Source organism: Cetorhinus maximus, unplaced genomic scaffold (assembly GCF_964194155.1).
Source record: "Cetorhinus maximus unplaced genomic scaffold, sCetMax3.hap1.1 HAP1_SCAFFOLD_476, whole genome shotgun sequence".
Classification (NCBI taxonomy): Eukaryota; Metazoa; Chordata; class Chondrichthyes; order Lamniformes; family Cetorhinidae; genus Cetorhinus; species Cetorhinus maximus.
Genome location: NW_027596418.1, coordinates 222,135 through 231,792, shown reverse-complemented (window position 1 = coordinate 231,792; position 9,658 = coordinate 222,135).

Here is a 9,658-nt window from a genome sequence, read left to right as displayed (position 1 = left end):
CATTGACAATATATTGCAGAGGAAAAACAGAGTACAGCAAAGTTCATCTACTCCCATTCTTAATGGGATTAGTGTCTGATAACTGTATCGAATGTTCACATTGCTGTCTGGAATATTCACAAACTACCATCTCCAGCCAATATCTCCAATGGAGAATGAGGAGAGAGTTCATGTACAGGGTCAGTTGGTAGAAGAGCGAATGCCCCACCCGACTGAACTGTGCACCCTGCTGCAAACTTCAATCCCTTATTGTAATGTTAAATATTCACACTCATTAATCTGTTTCCAGATGCAGACATGCAGTAACTGAACTTCTCAGAGTCTGGCAAAGAGCAATAGTGGCGATGAGCTGCCAGCAGAGGTCGGGCATGCATTCCTTCAATCGCAGGCGTGGCCTGTTGCTGACTTGTCAGAGGGGGCGGGGCCTGTTACCTCAATTTTAGAGCAGGGCGGAGCCTGTTGCTGAATTGTCAGAGCGGGGGCTCGGTCTGTTGCTCCATGGTCAGAGCGGGGGCGGGGCCTGTTGCTCCATTCTCAGAGCGGGGGCGGGGATTGTTGCTGCATTCTCAGAATGGGGGCGCGGTCTGTAGCCTCATTTTCAGAGCGGGGGCGGAGCCTGTTCTACCTTTGTCAGCGAGGTGTCGGGCACGGCCATTGTGATGTCACTGTTCGGCGGGGCCTGTTGTTGCAGTGAGATAGTGGGTGTGGATATGGTTTGAGTGCTCACCTTTTGAAGCAGAGTGGAACAGCCCCTCTCGGCCACGTGGTCATAAGCTGCCCCTCCAAGTATGGTATCCATAGTAACCTGGAAAGGAGTCCAACCAGAACACGAGCAGGCAGGCGCTGATGTCGCAGGGACATGGGAGGAGTGTTGATATCACAGTTATTCGCGTAGGGGGAGGTGCACCAGCTTCACTGGGTGGGAGGATGTCCATGACCCCCAGTGAGAAGGCCGATATACATGCTGCATTATGGTTGGGTGTGTATACCCAGTTCCCCGGGGCCAGGAGGTAGACTGAAGAGGTACACGCATCGTTAGATGTAGACCAGATAGGCGGGGGAAGGAGGTGAAATGCCAGGCACTCTGGGAGAGAGCGAAGCTGGGGGGCGGTGTGGATATTGCAGTTGAATCTTGGAAAGGGAGAGATATACCAGCTGTAGGAATGCAGCAGAGTGATATACAAGGTACATACTCGGTCCTGGTGGGGAATAGGCCTGGTACACGGGAGCAGCAGGGAGGCGCGATTCATTTCGGAGGCAGTGCAAGGGAGGTTGATATAGCAAGTATGGAGGGGCATGGATAAATGTACCAGCTACACCAGGAGAGGGGTTGTTATGCGATGTGCACTGGGGAGGTTGTTGATATACCTCGGGGACAGATGGAGTTTACGTTTACAGGGAAAAGTTGGGGGGAATATGCAAGTTGCCCCGGGGCAGCGTTTGTATGAGATTAATGGGGGAACGAGGAGATATATGGACCTGTGCTGAAGCTCTGCATTTATTAAAGAGACTGCAATAGTTTCAGAATCTGTTTCGGGCTCAGAGTTCGTTTCTTAGTTTTCAGACCCTATACTGGGATCAGTGTCTGTTTTACATTCAGGTTCTGATTTATGTACATGCTTGGTACTCATATCAGGGTGTGTTTTGGTCCCTTGCCAAGGTTTCCCCTGGATAAGCGTGATCCCAGTGTGGAGCCCAGATTGATCGATCGTAATTTAATTGTTTGTTTATATATGTGGAGAGTAGCTACTAAACAGAGTCACAGGAGCCAGCTGATGATCATTCAACAATTGAATGAAACATTTATTCAACAAGAAAAGATGAACCATACTACACTACACCTTCACCCACAACTATACCTTTAAGATTACTATAGATCTATGATAATAACAGAAGTTGAAAAAAGCTATCTTATGCTTTAATGTCCACAGTAATTACTCAGTCCATGTAAACCTAAGGCGCCCTGTGGTCAGACAGACCACACTCTGAACTCATGTGACAGATGATTTCTCAACCAGATGCTATGTTTCCCTCATCAACTCCCCCCAGACACGTGATACACCGTGAGCCACCTAGTCTCACTGAATTCTGTCCTTTTGACGAGGGTTTCACATCTTCAATCTCCAATCCCTTGACTTGGAGTCTTCTCCCAAATTGGCGTTTTCTCTCAGAAACGTTCGACAAGGGTTCACCTCCAAGGCTTAGAACAATACTTTCAATGTTCCTCTGCGCTTGGTCACCACATGCTTTCAAGCTGTTTTCCATGCCATCTCTCTCACAAGCTCAACTTTAACAGTACATCACTGCTTCACATGCTCATAGCAAAGATTTACAGACCTTCAGTTGTCTCTTTGAAACTTTTTGTTTTTTGCAAAGTTCTCTCACTTTAAATCTAAAGCTTGGAGCCTTCCTCTCTGCCCCTCACTCTTAACTACGATTAACAGGACCGTTTCCTTGGTTCCACAAGTTCCTTTGGCTATAACTTCTCCTTTGGTCTTTTAGTCATTCACTCTCCCGGCTTTTGGGGATTTTACTTTTGCTTGGTACATTTTTGTTCTTCTGGGGAATCTGCAGCTCCCTCTTCCGGTGCCCAGTCTCTCCGGGGTCCTGACTTCAACTGCACTTTAAACAGTTTTTTCTTTATTTCTGTGTGTATGTCTGTGGGAGGAACCTGCCTAGCTGGCTCCCTCTTGCTACACAACAGCATTGTTTGTCTAATCTTCTGTCTCTAACTTTAACTTCGAGCAGATATAAACTCCAGGTTTAAAATGCAAGCAACCTTTTAAATTTAAACTAAACCTTCCATTTGACCTCATTAAAACACACAGATACAGAAATACATATCAAAAATAAACTTTAATGATAAAACTCATCCTAACCTTCACAAATTAAAATATAACATACTTAAACTATCTCTATTTCCTAACATGGCGTATATTAGTTTAAATCTGTGTTGGTTTAAGTGCCTGTGCTAGTTTAAGTAGCCGTATTAGATTCATGGCCTGTAAGTGATTCATTGGCGCTATAAGTTTCTGGACCTGTATTAATTACATTGTCCATATCAGTTTCCTTGTCTGCAATATTTCAGCGACACACTTGTCTCATCGGCTCTCTGGGTTTCCGCGTCTACATTAGTCATACACTGTGTAATAGTTTCAAGGCCTGAATTAACATTTTGCGCCCTATTAGTTTGAAAGGTTTGACAACAATTGGCACTGATTCAAATGCTGCGGACTTTTGTATTTTTAAGTATATTCCCAAATTAGGAAGATAAGCTCAAGGCTTTGAAAAGGTTTGGCAGAAATCTAATTTTTGGCCGAGTTAAAGAATCTGTGATAATTCTAAAGGAAACGGGCTAGACATAATTTAGTGAGATACTTTTGGGACAATAAAATGAATTTTGAAAAGAAGATAAGTAACCAAAACATGTGAATGCCTGATTTCTGCTTTAAAACTATTATGAGAATACTTTACTGGATTTTAAATTCTCCCCGCAGATCTGAACAAGATAAGATTGTAGTCTGTTGTATGGGTAAAATGGAATGAGGCAAGTAGGAGAAAGAGTTAGGGAAAGAGGACAAAATATACAAACTGTGTTAAGGGAACTGAATTTAATAATCTGGCCAGCAGCTGAGACATTGGAACTGCACAGGGTAGATAAGCAAAGATCTGGAGGCAGAGATCCTCATTGATACGGAATAGTTAATGCTGCCTAAAGAGCAAGGAAACATTATAAACGATCAAGAAAATAGAGAACCTGACCTCAAAATAATCTTATGATGATCATGGTCAGGGGGAAAAAAACAACTTAGAGGTAAAACTATGTGGAATCTATAGTTCAGGAATTGAAATGTAAGGAGAAATAATACTTAACTACAATTTACCACAAGATGGATATAGTTAAAGGGAAAGCTGGAAAAAGGCTAAATAGATGCATTACCGATTGTATTAATGTCCCTGCGAGCTACAAAAATTCAGACCAGATGGCTAACACTATGATGACAGACAGAGCAAAGCAGTTGTAGTGGCCTATCGCCTGTTCAAATACAGCTTTGGCAAAGGTGATTTCGGAAAGAATAGCGATTAAATCTTTAATCGTGGCCAACAAATGCAAGTATCAGAAAAGGATTAAAACCAGGTGACTGAAAAATACACACAATTCAATCAGCCAATAACATGGAATAATATTAGCAAAGCGTGGATTAATACAGTAAAAAACTTATTACATTGAGAAGCTCAATACCACATTCAATGCAATAATTAATTTCACAGGGCAAAAGGCTTTGGGAACTATCGTTGGACGAGATTGCCCGCTGAGATGCGGCTTGAACAGAATATTTGCTGCAATCAGGCAAAGAGAATTAAATAAAGGTCGAAATATTCATGTTGGGAACTATATCTATCGGGACCAAAAGAGATTGCACCTTTTGATCCGCAGGGATTGATCTCAGCTCAAATGGTTTCAATCTGCCTTCCCTTCTACTCTTTTATAAGTTTGGAGAGGAATTGGATGCAAAAACCCATTTGAGACCGGTAATAACTTCATGAAGATTAGTCCCACGTTTCCCTCTAGTTATAAACATCATGAGCTATTAAGCCTTTTCAACCCCTTTCCAAAATCTCCACAACCAAATGCATATATACTCAAAGGTCACGGTCTAGCTGCACATTCTTTCGAATTGAAACTTTATTTCATATTGTCTTCGAAAATGACAAGTTATCAAAACCTGGCCAGCGACACTTACAGGGCATGATTTTTTTTTTTAAACGTGTAATGTCATCTACTTTCCACTGAAAATAGACGGATCACAGTATTTCCTAAATGATCAGACGGTAGAAACTGTAGATTCGCACACAGGTTGTCAGGTACTGTACAGAAATCTCTGCCGTCAACTGAGAATTGCAACACTGAGACTGACCAGGAAGCAATAATGTGAAGGATTACAGTATCAAGAGAATAGGCACTGTATGTGGGAAGGGATAGTACCTCCTGTGTTTTAAATACAGGGAAGGAGTGGAAAAAAATGCGATGCTTTCAGAATGCTCCATAAAATGTAGGTGATTAAGGAGATCAGTAATTTCCTAAAAAAGAAACATGCTAAGGGAATCAGAGCTTTGGATCAATAACGGAAAGAGTGATGAATGTCTCCTAGGTGCACATTTTCATAGCTGAGTCTGCACCAGATAAAGACATGGATGAGGAGCATAATGTCAGCTGGGCTGAGGTGAGAGCGAACGCAACAAACCCACTGAAGGCAGCATTTTTCAAACTGCGGCCCATGCGCTTGGTAGATAACAAGGCGTCAGATATTGTGCTGATGATCACTAGCAGCAAATGAATATGATGTGGATTTCACTTAGTAACTTTTATATATGGTTTGTTTCGTTTGAGTTGACGGTGGCGCATTCCGCCTTGTCAATGGATGATAAGACAAACATGTGACCCTTGCAAGCTTGACATTGCATAGTTGTGCAGATTACACAGTGATAGTGGGACGAACTGACGAGAAATAACATCGAGTGAAAAAGCTGATGTCAATATCGTACTAAGAAATCAAGCCACACTCCTGCTGATCATATCCCCAATATGAAATATTAGATAGTAAAATGGAGACCCATCAAAGACCATGATATTGCAAAGTCGGGGGAGAAGCCAGTGCTGGAGTTTCTCCGCTTCAGTTAGGGTGTGTAAGAGTGGAATCCAGTTATGGAAACCAAACTAAGAGACGGGTGTCAGAGATAGAGAATGGCCATTGATTGTAAGAGAGGGTTAGAGAGTCTATGTGACAACTACATTTTGCATTCGGAAAATGAGCTCAAGCAGGACAAGCAACTGGTCATATGAGGGATTCAGAAATGTGATGTAGGAGCAATGATACTGGAATCTCGGGTCAGAGGGGAATTTGGAATCGATTCACAATAAATCCATACTCATCTTGAGGCACCAGATAGGGAGGCGAACATGGTCAGTGAAAAGCTAACGATATTGCTGATGAAGCGACTGATAAAGGTTTTAGCTTTTTCCATTCTGGAGAGACTGATGAATTATTTTAATATAGAGGTAGCCGGGAGAGAGAATGGAAGGGCTTTTGGCGGGTGTATTCTAAATACACACACATTAATTCTGGGTCCCTCCCAATCTCCCCAACCCTCCATTTTCTACACTCCTAACCTGCTCTCTTTCTTCTGTCTTTCTCTCTCTCTCTCTCTCTCTGTCGCTTTCTGACGCGGAACCATTTCTGTCAATACCGTTCCATTAACCATCTAAGTTAAACGGCCGAAGCCAATATTACCACCAACAATTTATTTTTCAATCTTTGTTTATTGTTAACTTGCTGCTCGACAATCATAGTTTGCACCTTTATACTCGGGATTTGAGGGATAACATCAAGCCCTGTTTTTTTTTGTTTTGATGCGATTTTGATTCATAATAATCATTTCACAATGTAATTTACATCGGAGTAAAAGCTGATGATGTAATGTGTTTGCTCACTCATGTGACTAATAGCAGTAATCAGGAATACAACCGTCTCAGAGGATCAACATACCCTTTATAAATCAAATCCCATCAGAATGGGTGAGCTCAGAGTGCCTGCCGGGGCTGTGGGTTTGAGTGTCCCTCCCAGTAATGGAATATCCAGTCATCTATCAAATAGAAGATATTTACTTTCTTGTTCTTACGCCAGTTGGAGTATTTGGTGAGCCATTGCGTCCAGTTCTTAATGTTGTAACTCGGTAATTGACACAACTGCTCGAATCGACATTTTTTTTAGTAACTATATGTTTAAAGCTTACTGATCAGTTTTATACGTTGAGGAACGAAATTTCTTAAATCTTTGTTTTGTCGACCTTTTGTGAATTTAATGTATCTTCATTGACCATTTCGGATGCAATCCTGGCAATTCTAAAAGTTTATTTGTTGTACTGGGTAAATTGTTGTCAGCTGGACACAAGGACATTGGAAACAGGAGGTGAAGTATGGCATACAACACGAGCTGTAAGGCGTTCAGCATTACGATCAGATTGTGACTCATTTGATGGCGCCCCAGCTCCCTTTTCCATTGGTTTACCAATAATCCATTATTCCGCTATACTGTAAAAGTCCGTTTACCCAAACCTTGTGTATTTTCAATATCTCGGCATCCAGAGTTCTGTTTCCAAGACAATTCCAGAGATTTCCGACCCTGAGATTGAAAATAGCCTTAATCATCCCCAGTTTGAATGTGTGGAAGTTGATTGTGAAACACTGCCCATATGGCCTTTATTATTCCATGAGGTGAAAAATCCTGACAGGAAAAATCCTGTCAATTCCTCTTTAAACGACCTCTGAATCTTGTACGTTATAGTAATATCAGCTCTTATTCTTACCAACTGTTTTGATTGTGGACGCAACCAGCTCAAAATTTTCCCATATGATAACTCCATCAACACAGGACTAAACCTAATAATCCTTGCCTGAACTACCTCCCATTCAATAATATCACCCGTTATCTCAGTAGATCAATACTGCGTGTGATATTGCACATTGGCTCACACCAGCTCGTATCAACACGCAAAAGACGATCGACTGTTCCTGCCAGTATCACTTTGCGGGCAGAACCTGTCCTGGAATATCACTGCTCAACACTTCTCAGTTATTCATAACGAGGCAGCTAACTGCCACAGGAGGCTGCGCAATGTCAGACCTCTAACAATAAACAACATTAATCCGTTTTGCAACAACTTCAATCATTGTTTTGCTTTTCACTGATCTAAAATATTATTCCCTTCTGCCACGTTGTATGCCTCGCTGCCGAACTGAGTCTGTCCTGTTTCTTTCACATAGTCTTCCCTGAAAGAATATGGATGAAGTTACAGCCTGTTGCCGGAGCTCATTGTGAAATGGAATGTATTGCTCTTATATTGAAAACATTTACAGTGCACCTGAGGGACTAACAACACTTTCATGTTAGTTGTAATCTAGGATGAGCAGTATCAATGTTTTGTTAAACAATCCCCCTGCTAAATCTACATTTTACAATTACTACAATTGGAGTTTCAGTTAGGTTTAAGGTTCTCTGACAAAGGAATTATGTTTTGCGTGTTCCTTGTTTCGCAGACAGATTGAACAGTGCATGGCGTGGGAATGAGTGTGCACATTATTTGCCTCCTGCAATATTTGTCAGCACAAGATGAGATGAAACATAAATAAATAGAGAATATGCTGGAAAAATTCACTGGCAGCATCTGTGGAGAGAGGAACCGATTAAACGTTTCCCGTCCGTGCGGCCCTCCTTCAGCTCTGGAAGAAGAGCCATACCAACACAAAACGCTAATTCTATTTCTTTTTCTACAGGTGCTGCACGACCTGCTGAATTTATCCAGTGCCTTCAGTTTTTACTTATGATTTCCAGCATCCACACTATTTTGCACTTAACTTATGAGAGGAAACAGCATTCTTCTGAAAATTGGATGCATTCACTAAGGGAGATGGAGGCAAAGATGGGGAGCAGATTAAATAAGTGATGTCAATCAATTGTGTTTTTTTTTCTTCCTTGCAAATTTATGATTATGTACTGGCTGTTAAATTAATCAAATTAAATTGATCATATAGTCACGAATCAGAGTTTCATTGAGGTTGAGAGAGGATAGCATTGAATCTTCTTTCCATGACTCTGATGTACATTTTTTTGTATTTATGATGCACTATTATCTTAATGTATTTTGCATGAAATCGAGAGTTGAAATGTTGACATATTTTAAGAGGCTTGAAGAATCTCTTACTCAAGCTGGAATGTGAAGTGTGATTTTCATGAGTAATCTCGATAGACCGCGTATCATGAGATAATGATGGTTAAGTCTGCGCAAATACTAAATTATTACTTGGTATCTTCATTAATTACTCGATTCTGTGGACGTTCAACTGAAACATATGTGCTCTGTATTTTTTTCTTTTAAGTAATGTAACGGATTTGAACAAGAGAAAAAAGCAAGTTAACAAATAGAGACTGTGATCATCTCTTGAAATGTTAAACTTTTCACAAACGTTTCTAAATAAACAAAAATAAATACACGCCGAAATTTACAGGCAAGTAGCATTTATGACTAGGATGCTCGCTCAGGATAATAACAATGAGTCAGATGTGAAACGGAGCAATGCAAGAACGATGTTAGAGGTATAGAGGGATCAACGGGAGGTAACAAACGAAAAGTAATGAGGGAGATGAAAGAGAGAGAGAGAAACAGAGGATGCAAATGAAGAAGAGAAAGATTTGGAAAGAGAGAGGACGAGAGAGGCGGCGTTGGGCCGGGGGTTTGGGGGCGGGGGTGTGGGGCGGGGGGGGCGGGGTTGGAGGATACGGGAGGGAATACGAGTGGGGTGTAAATTAGATACAATACGGTGTGAGTAATTCATGGTGATGAACTTCTCAAGTCTCTTGAACGATTTGTGAGGGAAACTGATACGAGGACATGTGAAATATGTTGCAGGTTCGTTTAGATTCTCTGCTACACTCATTTGTTATGTGTTTACATCATTCGGTGAATGTTCCATTTCTGGATATATGAGCAGAGTGAACAGGCATTATTGAACAATTTCTTTCACATTCACTAATGGTGATATATTATTAGATAATGCTCTGCAAATATGTTTTTGCACATTTTCATCAAGGACAATGTG